Source organism: Fundulus heteroclitus, chromosome 6 (assembly GCF_011125445.2).
Source record: "Fundulus heteroclitus isolate FHET01 chromosome 6, MU-UCD_Fhet_4.1, whole genome shotgun sequence".
Lineage (NCBI taxonomy): Eukaryota > Metazoa > Chordata > Actinopteri > Cyprinodontiformes > Fundulidae > Fundulus > Fundulus heteroclitus.
Genome location: NC_046366.1, coordinates 23,909,524 through 23,927,908, shown reverse-complemented (window position 1 = coordinate 23,927,908; position 18,385 = coordinate 23,909,524). Strand labels below are relative to the sequence as shown.

Here is an 18,385-nt window from a genome sequence, read left to right as displayed (position 1 = left end):
CAGATTTCTTGTACCCTTGCTTCACAGGATGGGTACAGTTTGATGGACAATATGTTTTCACATCAAAAGCCTCAAACATTTGTCTATGACATTTTCTATGGATTCATGGACTATTTTTGATTTTTAACTCTGGCACATTTCAGCACTGACCATTTTCAGTCCCGTAGGTATTGTCCACATGATTGGACGTTCCCCTTTTGCGCTCCCAGCGACCACTGTGACTGACACCATTCTCAAAGCCACACCAATCCGAATCAAATCCACATTCATCTGTAAACATAAAGGTTTAACTTTGAAATGGCATAATTAAATCAGTCTGTAAGATTTTGGTCTTAATATTTCACCAAAGTGGTTGCATACTAAGGTAACTGCAGTTTCCTCCTCTAACTGTAATATCATCAATAGCTATGAATCCTTGACTGTGGATGTTCCTCTGCCCACTGAACTCTATCTGTTAACAGACAAATTAAATCAGAGTTATTGGGGTTATATTTTAAAGGCAATGCATGTTCTGAATTATATTTCTTTTTTAAACCCTAACATTTTGCCAAGCGTAGATTTGTAGCAAACTGTTAACTAATGAATTTAAAATAAAAGACATGATGCAGGACAGTCTAACTTTAAGATGTTCGAGGGCACAATTCTGGGTTGAAATTCAAAGTAGATATCCATAGCAACAGCAGCACTGCAACAGGTCTTAAAAAGAAAATGAACATATACTTAGGTAAAAGAGTACCTTAAGTGCGTTGATCAAGTTTACAGCTACTTGTGCTTTTATCCACTCTGGATTTTGGGTTCCTTGACGAGTCCATACCAACAATTCAGAGGAATTCTAAAACGAAGTCAAAAATTTTTGAGAAGTGTAATTCACGCAACGTTGTATGGTGTTAGCTTGGGTACATACTGTTTGAACCAGTAGATTCAGCATGGATACTGATGGCCCCAGCATATAATACCAAAATTCAACGCAACTCTGTGACCCACGGTTAGGGACAGAAACAAAGGCCTTCTCTCCATCCTTCGATCCAGATCCACTCAGCAGTAAAAAGAAACCTTTGTATAAAAAAAAAACATGAAAGTGGTAATATAAATGAACATATTTATCCTTGAAAACATTTACAGCACCGTCTATTGTTTTCAGAACCCCTTGTAAATTGGTGCAAAGATGTTTTGAAATAAATGTGAACGAATGTTGTTCTCGGCTCAACACTGTTCAGTCGTTGGCACGGTGGCATGCCAACAACCGCACCACTGAAACCAGAAGTGGCTATTTAGATTGTCACCAAATAGCATTACCTTGATTACTGCCAACAGTGTGATCGTACTGAGGTCCATTCCACAGTCCCTCCACCTGAAGTCCATTGCTGAGAGTCCAGTTCGAATCATCAGTGTCCTCCTGGACCCAGTTACACAAACCTGTTTAACGAGAAACACGCACAGTCAATTAGACAAAACATTATTTTGATAATTGAAGTTAATCTGAAAACCTCATCAAAAGAACACATAATGCTCAACGCCTATGTGTTACTTGAACTTAAATTTTAGTATCTGACCTTCTTCAAAGGTGCAGTCCATGCTAGACGGTGGAGCACTGGTAGTTGTGGTGGGAGGGTTAGTTGTAGGTGGGGGATGAGGTCATCACAAGATTTGCCTCGGATGATGTGGATATCATCTAGTGCAAAACCTTCTTCCGTATTAGCTGGATACATGGCTTGTAAAATAATCTGATTAAATAAGAGGGAGCATTTAAAGTTTTAGAATCAATCTAGATCCGACAAAATGTGGTTTAAAATTGTAAATATGTACCTTGTGAAGGTTTGATGAATTGTAATTGATTCTGTCTTGAATCCATGAAGAATTTGCGTAACCATTAGTACTGAATAGAGGACGCAGCTGGTCAGCCTCACTTACAAATACTGTTAGTGTAATATCTGATGCACCTAAAAGCACCAAATAATATGTAATGAGAATAAAGTAGTAAAAAAAAAAACAATTTCTCCTCAATGAGATACAAAAAATGAATAATTATTGAATGCAGACATTTGGACTGAAACTTTACACAAACATAATACATTTCGATGAAAACCCTTATTTATTTAGTAAATAAAAGTTGAAAATTTTAATCTGAAACTGTAAATCAAAGAATCAGTCATCATCATTGTTGTTGCACAATAACATAAATACCAAAAAAAAAAACAAAAAAACAAACCAAAACAACAACAAACAAAAACAATCTTGAAGTGGGAAAATATGACAAAAATAAAGCGAAGACAATTAATGTTTTTTGTGACTTTCTAGGCATGGAAATCTGCTGTTTGCTACATGATTTATTTACTCTTTTGTTAATTTTAACTGACTGCAGTGAAAGCCAATATATACAACTGTAGAAAAAAGGAACAGTGGTTATAATCCTTGACAGGGTTAGCAGGCTTATAAAAATATTGCTCTAAAATTGCATTGAAACCCCATAAAACCATTTAAAACACAGTAGGCCTCTGATACCATCATGTGCCAATCAGTGTTCATAATTTAACAGTAACGGAGATCGGACAAAAATAGCATGAGTGGTGGAGTTCCAAGGTGAAAACCAAACAAAAAGAACACAGGCTCATCAAATGTATTTTTTTGGCACCAGAGCAATGATTCAAAAAAACAAGGAAAAGCAGCTCACACTAAACAAATCGCAAGGTATCACAAACGCTTCAGGGCATTTTTTTTGTTGCCAAGGGTGGCACATGTTACTAAGTTTAGTAGCAGATACTCTTTCACACAGGGCCAGGATGGTTTGGAAGGCTTTTCTCTTAACAAATTATATCATAATTTGCATAATTTGCTTCCTTTCTCTAATATTAACACTTTTTTAATGGTCTAAAACATTAAAAAAAACAAAAAAAAAAGCATAAGTCTGTAAAGGACTTTTTAAGATACTCTATATAGCGCCAGTCAACAACAAATGTTACCTCAATATATTTTACAAGCCAAACCTGAAATGTTCATGTCTGGTTATGTCTAATATAGATTTGTTCTAGATTTCCAATAATATTCTCAACGATAGATCCAATTCTATACAGTTCAACTCAAACCTAATTGTATGATTGAGCCATTTAGTTTACAGCAATCTTCTCCTAAAAAAACATGTGGTGACATTGGGAAAAAAAAAAACATCCTTTTTAACTGGAGGAAAGAGTTGGCAAAAACAGGCTCAGTATGAGCAGCTATTTGTTACATCTTGCTGGAGACTAAGAGGAGATGCTGTGAAAAATAAAAAAGCATTATGGAAGGAGTACTTTTTGTAGGAAAAAAACAACAGTGTAAATGGCAGCAATAGCTCCTTTGTTTAGGAAACAAATACAGCTCAACACAAGAACCAGCCAAATATCCAGACCAATAAAGAATTTAGTATTTATTAATTGCTATAGAAAAAGTAAAATGTACTTACCTATTAACCATCCTCGGGCATAGTGCCAGATCTCTATGCAACCTCTCTCTACTGCTTCCATAGACTCACTCTCCAACTGGGCAGTTTCTTCCCTTTCAGAGGGCCATAAAAATGCAAAGTGGCCTGTGACAACAAAATGCATCATGTAGTTTAACTTAGTTTATTAGCTTATTTTGAACATGACTGGAAAACACTATTAATTAAGCCCTAATGTTTTTAGGAGCAATTTCTGCCTTATATTACATACCTGGTATGAATCTTGTACAGTTCCATAGTTAAAATGTATAAATACAAACCTTTGTTTGGTGTGTAACAGTAAGACATAAAATAAGACTATTTCTGTTGAACCATTATTGCAACTGTTATTATGCCTGATTTATTGGTGACTGAACAAAAAAAATATATATTTTTTTTACCCTTAAATAAACACCATAAAATTGTCATATGTTTAATTTGAGTTTGGAAAATGGGGAATTTTCAGCAGCATGGAAAATAGCTAAGATAAAATCATTACTTAATAACTCAACTGCCCCCTTTTCAGGCCTAAATAGTCGTCCCATTATTCTTTAACCTGCTGTTAGTACAATAATGGAGTGCTTATGGAGACATCTTGACTATAACTGCAGCAAATCTGGAGTGACACAATTGAAGCATATTTGTTCCACAAAGGCTTTGATGGGGAGTATGCCAGCTGGAGCAGTGATTTTAGCACAATTTAGCCAAATGTACAAAAACTGTGCCAAATGTGTTTTTTGCCTGATAAAATCGGATCTGGTGAAATAAAAGTTCTGATTTCCATTGAAGGACAGCTTCTGCATTTAAATATTTTTTTGATCAACACATTTACCGCTTGTATCATCAAACTATACCGTTGCACATGGCATTTATCAATAATGCACAAAGCAAAGCGTAATGCTAAATCATAAGCTCGATTGCGCACAGAAATGACTTCACTGAATATGGTGTTACAAAGATGAGCTTTACAAATTAAAAATGGGAGTTTCTCTTGCCAGTAGATGTCTGTTTTACGTAGTGTTTTTTTTCTAAATGTTTGTCATGTTTAGAGGACCTTTAAATCGCATTAGGCATGTTTAACTGGAGGTAAAACCATAAGTGTTTCAGCAAAATAAATAAATAAATAAATAAATAAAAGAATAAAATAAATTGGAGAATTGTTTGGGAAATATTAAAACCTGCTCTTGTGAGCCAATTAGAAGAAACAAAAGAAGCCATGTTTCATGTTGTCTGGAGGTGGAGTTTAAACACCTGTCTCAACAGGGACATTATCACTCAGAGCATGCCCACAGAGATTCAACCTTTCAGTGAATACACTCACTTTTAGGCTTCTAAGCAGTAAACTCCTAAAAACCGCTAGGTTATGTGTCTAACCCCAATGCTGAGTTCAAAGTGTCTGAACAGAAGTAGGCTTTGAAGAGCCTAGCAACGAAGTTAGTGAGTCCTCAAAGACTGACTTCCCTGAATTTCTTCCAAAGGATGAAATAAAAAAACAGTGAGATCCTAATATTATGCTTTATAATAATGATCAGCACAACAATGGGTGGTGTTAATACCTTCAATTCACACTAGAGATTAAGTTTGTTCACTTAGACAACATTTGCCTTTTGCTTGTAAACTTTGCTCATCTACTTCAGACTTTCACAAGAGAACTGGTAATAAAGTTAACGTATATTTAATGTATCATGAATTCTGGGCTGCATGATGACACTGTTGTTAGTACTGTTATCTTGAAGCAAAGACCTGTGTTGAAACCCCAACTGGGGCATTTCTGTGTGAAATGCATGTGTGAAGTGCATGTTATTTCCACTCCAGTTTCTTCTCATGGTCTACAACACATACATGGTATGTTAACTGGCTCTAAACTGCTCCTTAGTGCGCACACACCTTTTAACCCTGAAAGAAAAGCATTGGTCCTACCTGTGAGTTTGTAAGAATTAAGCAGGTTTAGAAAATGGATGGGTCATTAATTATAACCACATTATTACTTGTTTTCCAACCCTTAAATAACCAGACCTTAGTAGGGATTTGTCACTTTACCTACATTTTTTTTTTTGCGTCCTGTTCCATCTCTGAGACAAATGAAGCCAGGACTGTTTGACCCAGCGTTAGGTTAACAAAATAAACACCATTCGGTATTTATTCTTTAACTATCAGCTTTAAGAGTGTAGCTATAATAAAGCTAAGACTTCTGCAAATTGAGATGATAATTTTGAGAAATTATTAAATCAATATTAAAATTGTCTTATTTCCAAACTTGAGGTCGATGCATACTTACTTACCCAAAGCAGTATTTGTTGAATGGTCCCGATTCGGAATAAAAGGACCAGGACTTTCGCCTGAGAGCCAGTCCCACTCCACTCCAGACTCTGTTTGAGGACTGTTCACCCAGCCACAGAAATCCATCTCAAAGTCACAAAAGCCTTCAAAATGTAAAACAGAAAGCACATTACCATATCCACGTTGCTGCGAGGCCACCAAAAATTCTTATGTTTAAAGTTAAAATTATAGGCGGTAAGTAACCTGATGGGGGACAGACGCCATTCAAGATGTTTAGGTCATCAATAGCAATATCTCTCATCGGTCCATGTCCAGCTATGGCTTCAAAAACCACCTGTGAAGTAGTGAAAATCCTGAATGATAATATATTTTCGCCATTGCCTTTACAGTAATGTACTGTTTTGGCTGAATGCAATTTTATCGAAATGAACTCTACAAATGAGAGAAGAAAGATGCTATGCACTGACTCCAAAAAGAGTAGAGATATGTTCGACATAATCAAGTGATTGTAAAAATAAGACCCTAGGATAATTTCCTTGTCACACACTGATCATCTTTTAAAAAAATATTGATATTATTGAGAATAAAACAGTAACTCCTGTGTTAAACCATTAAAATGCAAGTACTTAAAAAAATTAATTTTATTGCTTATTCAAGTGAAGTTAAGATAATAGATGGAACATAAATAGAAAAAACACAAAATGTATGAAATGTCATGCCATAAAAAAAGATCAGTTAATATTTCATTAAATAATCACCAGAGATTATAATCTGCAAGCACAACTCTTGCTGGAAAGTGTAGCTACCTGATAACTGCTTTGTGGGCTGTAAAGGGTTACTCTCCCATGCCGCCAGTGCGATCCCTGATCTCCTATTCTTGTCCAGAGCTTGGTGCTGTTTTGTTGGCTGTCAATAGGCTGAAGGTAAACGCTTAGCTCCCCCACTCCCGTTCCTTCCATGTAGTACCAGAATATTAGACACTCCCCGTGAAGAGGTGTGGGCTCCATCAAAGCTACCACAGCAGTTCTGGACCCCACAGAGTGTTTCCATAACTCTGCACTCAGGTAATAACCTACACACACAGAGGACAAAGTCTCACAGTCTTGCTTGGATATCAGCTATCCTACAGTGCTTTGCTTGTAAACCTTGAAGTGTATTTTATTGGAAATGACAGAAGCGATAGATCAACACAAGGTAGTGCATCATTTAAAAGTGGAAGGAAAATGCCATCTGATCTTCAAATTGTTTTACAAATAAAAATAAAAAAAAACGGTGGCTTGCATCCTGTGCAGAGGTACAGATATTCACTACTCCGGTGGGATAATCTGTTGACAGTCCCCTTTAAACTGGCACCCCTAAAAATGGACGGCAACTAATCACATTCAGAAGTCTCCAAAATAGTAAACAGAGTCTGTCTGTGTGTAATCTAATTTCAGTAAAAATGTTTGTTAGAGAAAATTAGTGAACAGACAGAATCATAAAGACCAAGGGTCACAATGGACATGTCAGGAATAAAGTGGTAGATTATAAAACCATTTGCAAAACTTTGAACATCTCCTGGAGCACTAAAAATGTTGATACTGTAACACAACTAAACTAATAGGCCAAACAGGTAAAGCATTTATCAGAGAAGCAGCTAAGCGGATGAAGGGACCTCTGCAGGAGTGCAGATATTCACAGCTCCGGTGGGATAATATGTTGACAGGGCAATATTAGGATGCACTCCATAAACCAATAGTCTCAAACTCTAATCATCGAGGTCCGATGTCCTGCAACATTTAGATGCATCCCTTGCCTACACACCTGAATCAAATGGCTGAACTGTCTCACAAGCATGCAGTCAATGGCTCAATCTGAATACCATTATAGAGTAAGGACTATTCAGCCAAAGCGGAAGTGCACCAGTGGTCGCAATGACAAGTGATGTCCAAATAGTGCAGTCAGTAAGGAAGAATCTAGAAAAAGTAGCCTGTATGCTCCCTCCCGCAGCTTTTTTTGCCCAGGAACCACACGACTTCCCTTATTGCCGCTAAGAAGCCTAAAGGTATCCCACAATCCTTTCCGTGACATGACGTATCAGCACAGCCCCCTTACAGAAATCAGTGAAAATGTCTGGAAAGAAAAGGTTGCACACTTTGTAGTTCATTTTCAGAAGGCTGTAGGCCCGGATTAGATTGAAGTAATGACATTGGAGTTAAAGGCTGTCCAAAATAGGCAGAGCAGTCTGAAGCTCCTTTCTTCCCTATGATAGTGTTCTTACTCTTGGCCTGCTGAAAAGTCAAGGAATGGGAGCTAGAAGCTAATATTAAGGGTGTTTGGATGGAGCCAGGCTCTGCAGAGTTTTGCAAAGAGCTCCTATTGGTGTTAGGTGTGTTGAAGCTGAGAAGCATCTAAAGGTCAGCCCAGCCCTGGAGGATTGGAGTTTGAGATCACTGCCACAAACCCTTGCTCTTGTTGAAGAATGGTAAGAAGAAAGTTCTTTGTCAATAGACAGGTTTATGAAGTCCTTTCTGCATTTTGCCAAATGCTTCATGCTCTGGTCTGATTTGACCTAAATGTAAACTCTTTTGTTGACATGCAATATACCATAAAAGTGGCCCAAGCCCAATACCATTCATCATCCTAAACCCAACTCAACAATAGTAATGCAAAGGGGTTGCCAGATGTGTCTGGGGGGGATACATCTCTGGAGCAGGGAAAGAAAAGTGGATTGGAGGCAATGGTTAGACATACCCATACCAAAGAAAGTCTTGCATTGTCATCTGCAGCAAAAACAATTGTACAAAATATTGACTCAATTCATATTTGGCCAACACGTTTTAAATTTTAATTTGTGCAAAAAAAAACAAAAAAAAAACACAAACCATCTCCTTCTTCACAATAATGTCCTTCTTGCTGTTGAACCATCAAAGTAAATGTAAATAAAACACTCTGAAGTTTCATCATCAAGTGTAAAAATAATTCAAGCAGTGCAGACATTCTTGTCAGGCGGAGGTGTATTGAGAGCCATATAATGAATCTGCCAACCTTGCTCTGTCCCCAGAGTGTGATCTTTGGTGGGACCTGAAGAGTTGGCTGGCTGAGACATGCCGGTGATCCGGTTCCAGCTAAACTCTACAGAAGGATGGGGCCGCATGCCGCAAAGAGAACCCTGAAAGGTGCACTCTCTCTCAGGCGGACATGAGCCATTCAGGCTGGTAGATACTTCGATGTCATCGATGGCAATGCTCCCCTGTTTGCCTCCCACAACAGCTTCTATAATGAACTGAATTTTTTTTTAGTGAAGATTTACAACATCAGTACAGCTAAAAAAAATCTCAGATAAAACAACAAGTCTAAATCTGGATGAAGATTTGTTCCTAATAATTAACTCTTCGGAGCTTACCAAAATGTTTTTAATTTTCAAATCAAAAATATTCAAATGAAAAACTGCAATGAGAATACCTGTATGGGTCTTTCGCTGTTGAAAGTAAGATCTGCAAACCGCCATTTGTTTCCCTGAGTGCCACTTCGCATCCAGATGACTGTTTCTGGTTCACCGGAGCGCTTAGTGATAAACTTCAACGATCCTAATTACAACAGTATATCAGTAGAAGGTGTACTTTGTGATAAAATGGAAAAAAAAACAAGTATTTGTTTTTCATTTTTGGTGGAATTGTTGTTTGCAGTGAACCACATACCAATGCTGTTCCCAAATATGTAGTAATGGAAGCTGACACAAAGGGTTTGACCTGCAGGTTGAGGGAAGCTCATGAGTCTGGCTGATGATGATATGTTCAAGTTGTTCTTAGCTTCTATGAGCATGAAGTAGCCTGTAGATAAAGGAGAAAACAGTATAAAAAAGTGGAGATTTTTTCAAATCTATCAACAACTTTGTTCATACCAACATAAAAACATGGAGAAATTACTGACCTAACTGATTTACAGGTACAGTCAAACCTTTTCACTTTTTGTTTTACCACAACTACAGAAATATGTGTATTTTATATGAATTTTATGTGACAGACCAACACAAAGTAGTAACCGACCAGTGGAAAGAAATCAATTTTCACCATTTTTCTCCATTTAGAAATGAGAAAAGTGTGGCCTGCATTTGTACTCGGGATTTGCTGGGTCAACTCTTTAAAGAAAGGACTTTAAATTGTCTTGTTACTCAAAAGTGCTTTACAAATAAACTTGCCTTGCCTTTTCATGACAAACTGAAAATCTTTTGGGGTAGGATCCTACCAGCTTTGGACATCTAGAGATTGGAGTTTGTGTCCATTCTTCTTTGGAAAACTGTCTAGCTGCTCTTCCATACTTTGCTTCTCATCACAATCTGCTACACCGGCTGTTGATTCACCTGGGACTCCGCCTACATATACCCGCCTCTCGCAGCCTGTCAGCGCCAGATTGTCTTCAAGCCTTTTGTGAGTTACCTTCCAGCTTTTTTATTCCGTCGCCTGTGCCTGACCCTGCTTTGCTTTGGGTTCTCCTGCTCCCCTTCACTGCCAAAAACTAAAAATAAGTAAAAAAATTCTTGATATAAGTGTCTTTGTCCTTGATTTGAGGAGGTAAATACAATTATCTGCCAATGGAATGAGTATTTTGACCCCTAAAATAAAATAATTAGATATACTGCACTTGAAATAAATGATGGAGATGGGTTGTTCCTATTTTTCGGTGCACAAATGCACATTATTTATTCAAATTATTCAAATTACATTTATGCACTAGTTTGTATTAGTATATCACATAAAATCCTAATCAAATACACTAAAGGCCATAAAATGTAAATAAATTCAAAAAGTGTGATTACATTTGTAAAGCACTATTGATATGTATCAATTTTAAGCATCAAAATTAAGTTTGTTTAGGTTTGTTTTTCATTTGAGATGCAAAGATGACTAAAACACGAAGAACGATTAGGTTCATTAGAAGGCCTACCGTTCCCATTAAGGTCTGTAAACACTCCGTTTGTTCTCTTCCACAAAAGACTAGCTGTGTAGTCATGGTACCAGGAGCAGGTATCCGTTTCAAAATCACATGATAGGTGGTCTGATCCTTCAGGGATGTCTCCCTCTGCACAGTTATCAAAGCTGATATCATCCAGCATAACATCTTTGGATTTCATAAATGGCTTGAATGAAAACAGCAGCTGTGCAAAGAAAAGACTTTACATTTGTTGTGGAAAATCAGAGATGCACTTTATAATTTATATTCAGAAATATTTTTAGATCTGTTGTATCTGACATTAAATGCACAGAATGTCCAAACAATTTTTTTTTTTAAAGCTGTACAGCAAAAATATTCTGAAGAGAATTAATGATTCACTCATTGACTTTAAATTATGCCATAATCTTCCACTTTAGTATGTTTTAACACATCATTGTTCATAGTCGTTAATATGATACATACTAATGTAGAGCAGTTACTAAACAATCTGTGAGAGATTAATCATTGTCAAAAAATTTAAAAACCTTTTTTGGCTGTATGGGTAGACAGTTTCTGACTTTAACAGCTGATGCCATCATCAAATTCAATGTCCTTCTCACATATTGACAGTAGTTGAGAAGGGGGAGTATACTTCAAAGTCAATTACTTATATTACATTTTGATCCTAGTTATCAAAAATACAGTCTTGTTTAGTTTATTATTATAATTGGTAAAAATGTGATTTAAAATCCAGACGACTGCATCAGCTTCTGAGAAGCAATAACTCCTACTGGGCATGCATTCCATGGACCAAGGTTAATTTTTTTTTGTGTCATATAAAATATTCTGTATTTAACTGACCATATATTTTTGGAGGCATGAGCTGTTGAAATACCTGGTGCCTTTTTTTGTTTTCTAGTAGAGAACAAATTTAGCTGAATTTCTCAACTTATCCAGCCTACGGATATCAGTCCAGTTAAATTCCCATTCACGTTCAAGTCATGTCAACCAAAAAAGGTTTAAATAGCCTACAATGCTTGTTATTGAGACCTAGTGACCACAAGCTGCAGTTCTATAATAATACTTAAGAATAAAGAATAATTTTCATTATGTGTTACCATAAAAACAATTTGAGTCAAACTTGACTTTTTCTCTTCTTTTTTCAAGAAATCTGTTGCACCAACAACACTTCATGAGAAGCTAAAAGTGCAAAAAATACTTAATAATTATTAATAAATAGAAGCTTCTGAGATTATTGTTTTTAATTGTATTTTTTCCTCTTCCCTACTTTTTTTTGTCACAGTTTCAGCTGTTTTAATCATTGTTCTGACCTCAGGGATGGGGAAGTTTGGGTGAGTATCTATTTTTTTTTTGCCTTTTCCAGACTTATGAAGGTCAACACACAATTGCTTTACCTGAATAGCCTTTATTTGTCCTTGTCCATATAAATGATCTCTTAATATGGGATTGTCTACCGCCATCCCCCCGCCCCCATTAAAGAAAAGTTCTGAAATCACAGCTTGCATTTTACAGTAAAATGTTAATGTAAAATATTACGACATAGGGTGCTTTATTGCATCTGGCACAGGAAATGCGTTTTGATATAAGCACAGGAAGCATGATAAAGACTATATAAATATCCATGTATCCAGTAAACCAGAGCATAAAACTAAAAAGAAGCTATTTTTTATGTTGGTATAAGTAAAAAAGATAACCACCTTTGTAAAACAACAAAAAATTTTTTTAAATACACAGCATGGACAACATTATTTACCAACCTTGTAGCCCGCTGGTTGATTACCAAGGAAGATTGTTGCATTCTCCCAACCATTTGTCTTAATTTTGGAGATCTTTAGCAAATCTGTCTTAACTGAGCCTCTGACCATTTTTATTTCAAGGGATGAATATGATGTTATTGAATCTTCTTCATGAATGTGGTACCAAAAACTGAAATGTAGACATTAAGAAAAGCTGGTGATTTTTCACATAAGATACCCAAATGAAGATCTCGTACCTTGTGTCAAAAATTATCTGACAAATCTGCTGGTGGTACCTGATTTGGCATCCTAAAGCAGCCAGCTGGTTGACAGAAAATTCCAAATTGGCTTGTTTCCCATCTATATGCATGACATGTCCTATACACAGCAAACAAATCCAGCAAGAAAACAACATTTGCTTATTTAAGTGTTTTACATGCTCACACTCTGATTTTAATATAACAATAATAAAGTAACATTGGTGCTTACCCGAAGGGGTCCCTGTGGTGTGGTCCCGTCCTGGTATGGAGGTGATGTTTGCCATCTGCCGTCTCCAGCTGTACGATGAACCATCGGTGTTTTTCCAACCACATGAGTTATTCTCAAAGTTACAGGAGCCTTAAAATATTAATTATTGATTAAAATGCAAAGGCTGAACATGATGAAGCCTCTTTCATAATTATATTTTTGGTGATTTATTTTAATAAAGACGAGCAACCAGGCTCAGGTAAAACTCCTAACTCTTTATGGGCGACTGTGACACCAGAGTAAGGGAGCCAGTTCAGTGACTGGCGGGCTGCCAGTTCAATCCCCTGCTGTGATCCTCACAGTTGTTGTGTCCTTGGGCAAGACACTTCACCTGCATTGCTGTGGTCAGAGGGCTGCGATATATAGCCTCGCCTCTGTCAGTCTGCCCCAGGGCAGCTGTGGCTACTAACATAGCTCACCACCGTCAGGGTGTGAATGTGTGAGTAAATGGGTGAATGACTGTAGTGTGAAGCGCTTTGGGGTCCTTGGACTTGATAAAGTGCTATACAAGTACAAGCCACTTACCATTTTAATTAATGCCTATCCTGCTAAGCCAGGTACTTTTCTGCATTATTTAAAGACATAGCAATTATAGCATGTAAACTTTTGAATTTGAAAAGTGTAACAAAAAATCTTTCATTATAGTGGCATGAAGCAAATGAGATTGTTTTCATTCTTATTCTAGTTGACCTAAAAAAAAAGTTTGTGTCTTTTTAAATGCTGTATGTAAATATCTGGTTTCAGCTTGTCATGCCCATAAGGGAAACTGGGTAGAGGATGACATGTGATGAAGATTACCTACCACAGAATTCCTCATCTGAGCCATCTAAACAGTCCTCCTTAAAATCGCAACCAATTTCACCAGCAACGCATTCTCCAGACACGCAATTAAAATTCCCGCTGGGACAGCAGGACACGATGGTCCACAGGACTGTAAACACAGAGTTATTTTTTAATATTAAAATAAACAAATAAATTTAGTGTTATTGTTAAAAGATGTGGAGAAGTGAAACATCCAGTTGTTATGCATTACTTTGTAAAACAAAACCTTGAAGTTTCCTACCTGACAGCAGCACAAAGATCTGCTTCATATCCAGTTGAGGTGAGACGCTAATTAGGACTTCCAACAAAAAGACAAGGTCCTAACGCATCCTGTCTGGTTAAGCTCCCAACTAACACTTTGAGCTTGAATAAACCAAATGACATGTTTATTACCCTACATTATGAAAGGCTGGAAGTCCTTATCACCAAATGACAGCTTAAAGTACAGCATGCACTCAGTAACCTGCTTTCTCAGTCACCATGCTGCATTCTGCATGTCTCTTGAAAGTCAAGCAAGTCTTGAGAGATTAGGAAACCCAGAATAAACAATAAATGTTTCAGATAAAACTGTTCCAAACTTTTACAGCACCCTGCTATGGATATAATCATTTAAAAACCACAAGCAGTGGTGTTAAATGTCCGGCTGGATGAACTTTGACTTCAATAACTTTTACTGCCATTCAGAGCTAAGAACAGAGTAAAGACTGGATGTTCTCTTACTGTAACAATTTTGGCTTCACTAGAGTTTATTTGACTTTCAAAGAGAAAAATCCACAACCTCAATAGAACAATCTGGGGTGTATCAGCGTCACTCTGCTCACTCTCCATGATTCGATATGACAAATTAACCTAGTTTCTGCTTTCCCTCATTCTGAACACATCTCCAGTCTCCTATCTCTCTTTGCAAATTAATGTCATTTAAGATAAGTGCAAGGCTGCTTTGGTTCTCCCCCTACTGAAAGGTGGAGATCTAAGTGCGTTAAACAATTATTGTCCCATTTCAAAACTTTTTATTAAAGCCAAGGTTTCTGAAATACTGGTTAATAATCAGCTCAAAGAGCTTGCAGGCAGTCAGTGTCATTTTATCACTCAGGTTTCAGGAAACAGCACAGTACAATCACCACAGGAGTTGTAAATGAAATTATTGGAGCCTTGGATGCCAATAACTACCGTGCTGCCCTTAAAAGTGATTTGTCTAAGGCATTTGGCACTATTCCCAAAAGATGTCAGATATTAGTTTCATCAGATCATGCTGTATCTTGGATTTCTAATTATATGTCACACCCTAGTCATTATGTGAAACTAAGTGGTCTGCTACTTTATATTCTCTGTGTTCTCAGGTCATCATTATCAATCCCTATTCTCATGCACTGGTACATTTTCTTTTTATAAAGCTATCCTTGGATTGTTCCCGCCTTATTCATCTTCCTACATGTCACTTAGGCAGTCCAGCCACAGACCTTGTTCTTAGGACTTCTTCTGTGTGCTATTAGTACAACCAGAACTCTACAGCAGGATCTAAAACTATCCACACTGATTCCTCTGGGATAATTTAAAATGTATTTAAACAGAGAAATCTTGCTATGAAACCGGGGCTTGTCACATAAACATGGAATGTTTTAATTATTTTATGTTTTCACTGTGCTTATAAAAAGAAGGCAGGCAAAGAACTGGACATTTACTCACTCGAGTCTTTTAATAATCTGGCACCGACTGACTACTGAGAGCCAGTATATCAAGGCAGGTGAACAGGTGAAGGGAATGGACTTGATTGCGCTTTCGTGGTTCGCAGATGTATCAGATGAGCTCGATTGCGCCGGTGCAGCAGGAACATGAGAGAGCATGCAGACAGCCAGGCCAGAATCACAACAAAAGCCGCCATTGTTTCATAATCACGCGCAACTTTGTGCAGCAATATCCAATAATTTTCTCCTCTGTTCAACAAACAACCTTGTCTTTGGAGATCTGATAATAACTTTAATTTGTGGGAATATGAATTTGGTTTGAACAATATGGATTTTTTGTTAAAAAAAAGAAAAAAAAAGAAAGAAAATGCAAGTAAGGTTTACCATGTATTTCGCCACATTCTAAATAGCTTAGATAATGTTGGTAAACTTATATGTCTGTTTGCCTCTCTAAGCATTGCAGTTACAAATGTTATTATTTCAGCAAAACACTCCAGCTCAGAAAACATAACCAAAGAGGAAGTGAAAGTACTAAATGCTATGAAAAACGTAAAGGAAGAGTTAGACATCTGAATTTCTCCACTCCAACACAGGATATTATGTTGCTTCACTCAGGATGAACATAATGTTTATTTCAGCAACATAAAATATGGCTCTGGTCTTGAAACCTCATGAATAACTATATGCTCACATTTTTAACAGGATGTAAAGCTTACTATTACATGTCTAAACCTGCTTGTTCTTGCAGGGACGTGGGGGTCGGGGGATTAGGTGGCTTTCTCTAACAAATTTAACACAATGCAACTGTAATGTTTAAAGAAAGCAACACAGTTTTTGTTATTGGGATTTTATGTATCAAACCCTATTATAAAAGTGTGTATTTCAAAACCACTCTTAAAATTCACTAAATCCAGATGGAAGGTTCCCCAAAATCCAAAAACACTTTAAAAAGTGTTTTAACCACTAAACACTTATTCCTGGTTGGAAAATCACTGTTAATCCTGGGTTTCCTCTGCATTAGTGTGTTCAACATGTTGCTTTGAAAGGTTCTGAATGACCAGAAGTGTGATAGAAGTGTGTTTAAATAACGTCATCGTGGGGATAAAAAAACAACATGCTTTCAGCCCAAGCAGGATGAAAAAGCAAACTAATCTAATCTAAAGTTAGTTCCAAAGCCCCAGAGGATGAGCTTTATCAGAAGCATAAAAACTAACAGTAAAATGAATAATGCTATTACTTTGACCATAGTAAATTATTGATAATATGACATACTCAAAGCAAGACAAAAAAGACAACATATTTAAAATAGACAGTGGAAGAACAGTGGGAAAAAACACCATCTTATTTACAGAACAATATGAGATAATATGCAATATGCATAATAATGCAGCAGCATTTTCAAAGCTAAGGGATGTGCATCTGTACCTTAGAATCTCAGAGACAGTACAAACGACTCATGATCAGCTCAGAACCCGTGCACCATTTGTGCTCATGTGTCCTGCTGTAAACAGTCTGTTGTGAGCAGCAAATATTATAAAGTCTAACAGCAGTTGGGATAAACAATCTGTGGAAATGCTTCCCTAAAGCATCTGGGATGCAGCAGTCTATCACCAAAAGAGCTCTCCAACAGCTCCCTGCATGGGGTGGGAGAAATTGTCCATCAGTGATGTGATTTTTCATACAGTCCTTCTGTCCCCCACCGCCTGCACTGGGTCCAGGGGGCAACCTAGGACAGAGCTGGCCCTCATAATGAGTTTATCCAGTTGCTACAGATCACATGCTGCTCCAACAGACAACACCATAGAAGATGGCTGATGGCACCTGAGAGTTAAAGAAGGTCTTAAGGAGCTCCCCTTGCAGTCCAAAAGGCCTCAGTCTCCTCAGCAGGTAGAGTCTGCTCTGAGCCTTCCTGTAAAGCGGATCAGTGTTGTGACTCCGGTCCAGTTTATTGTTCAGGTGAACACCCAGGTACATATAAGAGTCCACTATCTCAGCATCAGTTCCCTGGATGTTCACCTGTGTCAGTGAGGTGGGTCTGCATCTGCGAAGGTCCACCACCAGCTCCTTTGTTTTCCTTGTATTAAACACGAGATGAATCTCCTGGAATGAGTCTATTTACATAGGTTGCCTAAATACAGATTGACCCGTATGGGTTCCATCTTGTCAACACAAGCAGACATAATTCAGAAAGGGTATTTTGGGCCAAGGCCGACTTAGCACTCATCCAGCCTGGGAAAAATACATATTGTGCCTAAATACATGTCGGCTGTATAGATATGTAAAGTGTGGCTCTATGCAATAACTAAACAACTGGTTTAAAGAAATATACATACCATGCTCCTCTTTCAAAGCTAAAAATTGTTCAGTTTTTCTATATCTGAATTATTGCAAATTAACAGACTAACTGGGATTGTACAAACAGTGATGTTATGCTTTGCATTGCAATTTCTTCGAGCATTGCATTTTTGATTGTTGCAGCTGCTCCCTTAAATGTTTTTTATGTGTCATGTAATAATTTTCTTTGATGTGAAATTAGAAAAATGCCCTATAACTCTTCTCAGTTTCATAGCTGCTTCCAGTTAATTAACTAAGACTTAAAAGGGAAATTCTTTAGTTGTAGCTCTTTGGAAGTTTTATTTTTAATAGCTGGAAAATTGTGGCAGTTGTAACCTTAGGTTTGAGCTTTGTCAACCTAATGTCTCTGTGATCTTTGGTTAAAGTGGATGATTGTCACCTAAATCATTAATGTTTGTGTTAAGCAACTAAGTACTGAATGCTTTGTGCATGAATTGTGCTTACCCTAAGCAAAACATTTTTTCCACAATGAATGGGGCCAGCTTTTGCCATTTCTGGAGTATCACATCCGTGCAAGGAAAATGCATGTTTGTGTATGTGTTTGTGTGCATGCTGCCCTTACTTCCTGCTTTTTTTTTTTTTTTTTTTTT

The 18,385-nt window shown here is 37.3% G+C and overlaps 1 long non-coding RNA gene across 1 annotated transcript; it reads right to left on the bottom strand.

The window, feature by feature from the left end:
* Nucleotides 1-170: 170 nt before the first annotated feature.
* LOC110367243 lies at nt 171-776 on the bottom strand. Its single transcript, XR_002427333.2, has 3 exons — nt 737-776; nt 361-451; nt 171-270 (listed from the first exon to the last, which is right to left on the bottom strand). It is a non-coding gene; the product is annotated as an uncharacterized LOC110367243 (long non-coding RNA).
* Between the last annotated feature and the right edge of the window lie 17,609 nt (nt 777-18,385).